Raw genomic sequence first — 6,432 nt, forward strand, 5'->3', positions numbered from 1 at the left:
TTTTTTTTTTTTTTTTTTTTTTAAACGAAAGTGTAGTCATCGTCGGGCACTAATCTGGTATAATTTAGTACAGAACTAGAGATTAAGTACAGTCTTTGAAAGTCACAGTTATCTTGGGAAAAAGGAATATTCTTACCTGAGCTCAAATTTGGCCAAGAAGCTGAATTTATATATATCCTTTCCTTATGAGAGGTACTACAGTTCTACAGTCTGGTTTGTACACAGACTGGAGTTTTAACTGAAGCCTCTGTGGGAATACTTCTCATTGGTATGATGGAGTATTTGAACAAAGAAATTTCCTCTTTGAGAACAAATGCCACTTCCAGCAACATCAAATCCCTCTTCATTGAGAAGCAAACAAAAAAATTTCACACGTGAAAATTTCCTAAATCCAACCCTAAGAATTTATGTAATTGCCTTAAATCTAAGTCTCTTTGGCACAACTCCTGTATGGGCATCACTTCGTGCTTTCTTAGAGTACAAACTAGTATTAAGTGGTCTGCATGGGCGTGTAAACATATGTGCTTTGTCCATACTATCTGGTACAAGAGGGGCACAGACCTGGAGGCAGTATGCTGAGCTACCAACCAGTTCCACTTAGTGTGGGACATCTTACCGAGAGTCACAGCTAGTACCACCACAGAAACCTTCAGGCTGATGCCAGAATCCTGTACTGATCTACATGGATGCTGGAAGACTCTGTAGATGCAGGTCAAAGTGGGAAGGATTTCTTAATAATATTGAAATACAGCCCCACTCTGCCTCTTTATTTTTGCTGTCTCCTTTTTCTGAGCTAAATTTTACCAATTTCCCTGACCAGAGCTCATTGCAGTGGCAGAGCTATGACTCACCTGGTAGTTTCTGAGATTGCCAGGCATTCCCTTCTAAATCTTTTCATCCCCTTCAGCCTATTTTTAAATGCCTGGCCTCTGTTCTTAAGTGCTGGTATTGAGCAAAATATAAATACAGTGCAACCCCTGGTTTTAACCTTGGTCTTGATCCTCCTCCTATTCTAGTTAAATGTAATAAAAAAGAAAGGTAACATGAAAATGTATATAATTTTTTTAAAGATGTTTAGAATTCTTTAAAATACATGAGTCAGCTAAGCATTTAAAAGTAAAATATAGATATAAAATTATTCAGACAGGGTGATATAATATAGAATTTAAATTGAGCATATTTTAGCAGCACTGGGAAACCTTACCCCAGAGCTAATAATGTAATAGATCTATCTCACCAACAACTTGGAAGTTGCAACAGAGTTTTATCCACAAAGGAGAGTTCTCTGGCCTACTTTATTAAATACCTTAGAGGACTTTGCCTGTAAGATTACATTTGAACAATGTGATTTATTAAAATCTCAGTTCTTATTTTTCCTGCTGAAATTTTAGACATTTTCTATGGAAAAAATGCATAAACAAATCCAACAGGATAAATAAACATCATTCAACAAATGTTTCATGAAACAGGCATATAAGGAAAACATCCCATAGTTTATTTTTCAACATCGCTTGTATACTCATGTTTATGCATCTCCCTCTTTTGCTATGGTATATCAGACAAATTATGTTCCTGATTAAAAGTACTTTTCAAATCTGAAGCAGAGCTGGGAAAATAATGACCCATTAAAAGTCCTAATTAAAAAAATGAAGCAAATTGAAACACTGTTGTTATTTCTTTATAAATGGAAATCATTTCAATTTTCTTTAACAAATCTTAATGCACTGAGTGCAGATTACAAATCATTGCAAAAAGATACAGACAAAGGTTGAAGCTACATCTCCTCATAATTGGGATGGACATGCATATTTCTGTGACTTTTATTTAGCAATAGTTTACATTAACATACCAATGTTGTAGGTGCAAGTATTTAAATATATTCACTAAATAGGATTTAACATGATGTAAAAATAACAGAACTCCATATAGCAACGTTAATTAGCAGTTATTTCTTGGGTTTCTGCTTAGATTCAGTTACATATTCTAGCATTTACCTTGGAGTTTTTATTTAATTCTGTTTGATCTGAGAATTTAAGTTCATTCCATTCAGTGGGAAACTTTAGATATTCAACAACAATAATAATTATTTTTTAATTAGGCCATTTATGTAAGTACTGGAGTGCCAGGTTGGCATGTAAATCTAGCCATTTTTGCAGAGGGATGTAAAGAATACCACAAAAACATTTTATTTCCAGATTTATGCCCTTCCTGGGTGCTACCTACCAGGAAAAAAAATGTAGTAGTGTAATCCTGGAGAATGAAAGGAGGAAATTCATACCACTTATTTGGCAATGCCAAAATCCAGACACAGACAGCTAAACTGTCACAACAACAATATAACCTGTAATTCCTTTCTTGTGTAAGGAGAGGTGTTAATGTGATAAAGGACTCTACCATGAAAAGAAATGAACAGACGAAATTTCCATGAACCTACTGTCATAGGCAACCCAATTTAGAAAAAGAGAAAAAGTTATTTGGTCTGGCATTAAAGACATTCATTTACCAATAGCTGATAGAAAACAGCAACAACAACAAGCCATCTAGTAACTCAAGACATGAAGAAATGATTGAGGGTAAGGAGTGGGGGTGAGTGGGTGGGTGGTGGGTTTAGAGCATGAAGACATGAAGTCAAAAAGTGAGTGCAGCTTAAAACACTACATAAATTGTTATCCCAAAGAAAATGTTGAAAGAATAGTTGACTTGCAAATAGTTTAAAAGTGATGGAATTCCTTAGACTTATTAGTTGGTAAACACACCTTTTAGGAATATACAAGACTGCAATATTCAAGATTACAATATACAAAATTACAATATTCAAGACCAATTTAGATGAGACCCTGAGCAACCTAATCTAGTGGGTGGCGTTCCTGCCTAAGGGATGCCATCCACTGAGTGGGTGTCCCACATGAGCAGGATACAAAAGATCAGCAACAACAACCCTCTACAGCAATTTTTTTTTGATGTCTGACTCCTTGTTCATGGACCCTGCTTCCCTGCTACCTTGGGCTTCCTGCAAGGAGGAACATCTATCTATCAAAGCAGACAGCAGGACTTTGCCATTGCTTTCTGAAACTGCACAAACCCAACCAAAATATTCACAAAATATTATTGAGATTCATTGTAGAGATGTATTGCATTCATCTTGTTATCTGACACTGGCCTCTGAATATCAGAGGTTGAATATTCAAAAATTGCCTGGACACGGGGCTAGGCAGCCTGATGGGTGGCCCAGCTAGAGCAGGGGTTGGACCAGATGGCCTTCAGAGGTCCCTTCCAGCCTCAGCCATTCTGTAACTCTGTGATTCTGTGAGAATAGACATGAAATAAAGACAACTTGACTGGGATGTTGGATCTTCTACATCTCTAAATCCTGCCAAGACATGGTAGCACAAAAACGCCTTGTTAATGAAATAGCACTCGATTCATACCAATTAAGTACAAGCTGCAGGTTTTGTGATGCACAAAGCTGCAGAAACAGAAAAGCCCAGGAGTTAAAGTTTGTCCAAGGAATGCCATGGAGGCATGATTTCAGAGCATTCCTCACACCTTAAGATGCCTGTGACATCACTGGTGACATTCGTAGTTTGCCATTGCCCTTGTCCAAGGGTTCCATTGCATGTACTGCTGTGCACATACAGCCTGACACCCTGGATTTATCATCTCATACTGTACACACACAGGCTCTCTCAGTCCCAGACGTAATATTTACACAACAGATTGGATTAGCACATTTGCCGGGAGCTTGCTATGAATACCCCTTCAGATAATTTTTGTGAAAAAACTTTTGTTTGCTGATTAGCTCAATGCTAGCCTTCAGTCCAATATTTTCAGGTGAGGTTATTCAGAATGAAAAGAAGGAAAGGGGAAATCTGTATACTTATATGAGATGTCTGCATGGTGGAATATTCCCTTCTCTCTGAACTGGCAAGGCTGGAGCCAGCTCCAGGGCAGAAGCTGCACAGCTGTGCTAGCACAGCACTGAGCTTGGGACAAAGGGTCCTGCTGAGGATGTTGTAAGGTGATGAATACAGGCCTGAGCCTTCTGGATTTAAACCACAGCTTTTTCAATAATACAAGCCAAACTGGAAAGTGAAAATGATAGACCTGCCCTTCAGCTGTGCTGTAAATTTTATACATGACTGAACTTGGACCGCTACTTGCAGTTCCTTGTATTTCTTGCCAGTATTGTTTCTTGGTTCTTAAAGATTTGCTTCTAGTCTCAGGCCTCGCATTTAATTGTTTGAAATTATAATTAGAATGTAAGATCCTCATCTTCGTGTGTGTTCATGAAGCCAGGAACACCTCCGATCACAGCAAACTCCTACAAAAGGATAATTATGCTTTTAAGGAGATGGATAAAGGAAAAACCTACTCCCAGGATGAAACCTTGCACAGTCTTGAGTAAATGATAAATTGGGGGTTAATATCAGGGGAAATAATGTCAGATTTTAACAAGACTGATGAAGCACAAAGAGTTTAATCCAGGAAAAATAAGTGGATAAAAAAAAATCCTGTTTGAGAAAACAGTTCTGGTTTGTTGCCACGGTGAAATGTACCTGTATGCAGAGGGTCCTGCCCAAAGCCTCTACAAATCCCTTATTTTAAAAGGTTCAGAAAGATTCAGGCTGTACCCACCCTTTCTGTTATCCTTACATACATGCATAGATTTAATCTCTGTGAGAAAACTATGGAGGCTTGCAGTTGGCTTTGGTGGCTGTAGAACCACCATGACATTTTAAAACTCTTTTTTTTTTTTTTTTTTCCTGCACAGCTGTCTCTATAAAAAGTAGCAATTGGTTCAAAAGTAGTAATTGGTTCAAACCATATTACTTTTTCTCCTCATGCAGATTTTGCAGGGAAACCATACTGAGAATCATCTTGCCAGCATGCAGAACATTAAAAAATACTTGAGGTGCTTCCTGAGAATTTATTTAAGTTATCAGGCAGCTTTAGGTTATTTGATCAACTACACCTGAATCTTGTCTTGATATGAAAATTTGAACAAATATTTTTGTCAGCAGAGAAGAATGCCTTCACTAATAAAAGGCATATTTGATGCATGCTTGTGACTCTTTTTCTCGTGCTCCAATTTCTTGTGTCACATCCACACAGCCAGAAGATCTGGATATCCTTTCTTCAGATTTTCAGCTTGCTGCATTGTGTAAAATAATGCCATGCCAAGATTATCTTTACTGAAGATATGGTATGATGAAAGCTGGTTCTGCAAAAAGATTCCTTAGGAAATGGCACTCTGCAAACTTTAACAGATCTTTAGAACAGCCTGTGTCAAACAGAGCATGCAGGGCTTTTGTCCCCCCTCCCATAATGTGGCTAATGTTAACTGCCTGAGCGTTAATTTTAGTTTCTTTTCTTCTCTTTCATCAACTGAATGTCAAGATGATGTCTATATTTCATGCACATAACGCAAATGGGGAAAGTTTCTCTGTGGATACCTTTTCTGCTTTTTAATAAATTCTTTCTTTTGCCTGAAGAGAATTAGAAGCTGTCTTTTGACCTCCATTAATTTTTTTTTTTAATTTAATAGTTCTGTGCATGCATTAATAAATATTATTAACCACACTTTGTACTGCAGCATTTCGATTTCCTGTTCCTCCAATGCTTTCTTAGCTGCTGAAGCAGGTACCCAGTAGAAGAGCAGATTAGGAAAAGCAAAAGGAATAAGTAGAGGAAATCTTGGCCTGTATTCCACCTCTTCCTGAAAGACAAAGACAGGGAGTCTTAGCATGCCTCCCTCTAGCCAGGCTCCTTTATAACTGACTGCTACACAAAACAAAGGTATAATTATAAACTCAGGGTTATTGATAGCTTTCTGAAAGCAAATAATGCTGCTTAAAATTCTGTAAGTTAAAAATGATTAGAAGTTTTTTCAGACTGTGACATTCTGGCTAGCTATTGCATTGGGCATATTATCAGCCAGACTGCTGAACTGACTTCGGCAGGACTCTGACATCTCCCAGAGCCAGGTAAATACCATTTAGAGGAGCAGCCTCCAGATCTTGTCTTTACTATCCCAATTCTTTCAACATACCTTCTGATTTACATAAAGAATAAATAATTCATCGCCAAAGGAGGAAGAGGCTGCAAGCTTATAACAAATCCTAAAGTATAGCAGTAGTTACCACCTCTGAATGGCAGTACAAGTCATAAGATTTAAAACTTTCCTATAGACTTTGTAAAGCATGAAATGTATAAAAGTCTGGTAGCTGTCTGTTAATTTGCTATTAAGGCAAATAATTTCTTGTGTTTGTTAGAGATCAGAAAGAAGTGGCAACCAGCAGGCATTACTGAGAATCTATTCACTTACCAGTCTTCCGGCTAAGCATTTATCATACAGGAACAATTGACCCCTCTAGTGGAATCAACAATGTACTGCAATTGTCTGTTTATGGGTACTTAACATTAACAATGCAA

General features: G+C 37.5%; 1 long non-coding RNA gene across 1 annotated transcript in view; it reads left to right on the forward strand.

Moving 5' to 3' along the window:
- LOC118167207 overlaps positions 1–1,619 on the forward strand; it is an 80,689-nt gene extending 79,070 nt beyond the window's left edge. Inside the window, exon 3 of the long non-coding RNA XR_004751008.1 lies at positions 479–1,619. This is a non-coding gene — a long non-coding RNA (uncharacterized LOC118167207). The remainder of the gene's footprint in view (positions 1–478) is intronic.
- The last annotated feature ends 4,813 nt before the right edge of the window (positions 1,620–6,432 follow it).

The sequence above is a fragment of the Oxyura jamaicensis genome, chromosome 4, assembly GCF_011077185.1.
Source record: "Oxyura jamaicensis isolate SHBP4307 breed ruddy duck chromosome 4, BPBGC_Ojam_1.0, whole genome shotgun sequence".
Classification (NCBI taxonomy): domain Eukaryota; kingdom Metazoa; phylum Chordata; class Aves; order Anseriformes; family Anatidae; genus Oxyura; species Oxyura jamaicensis.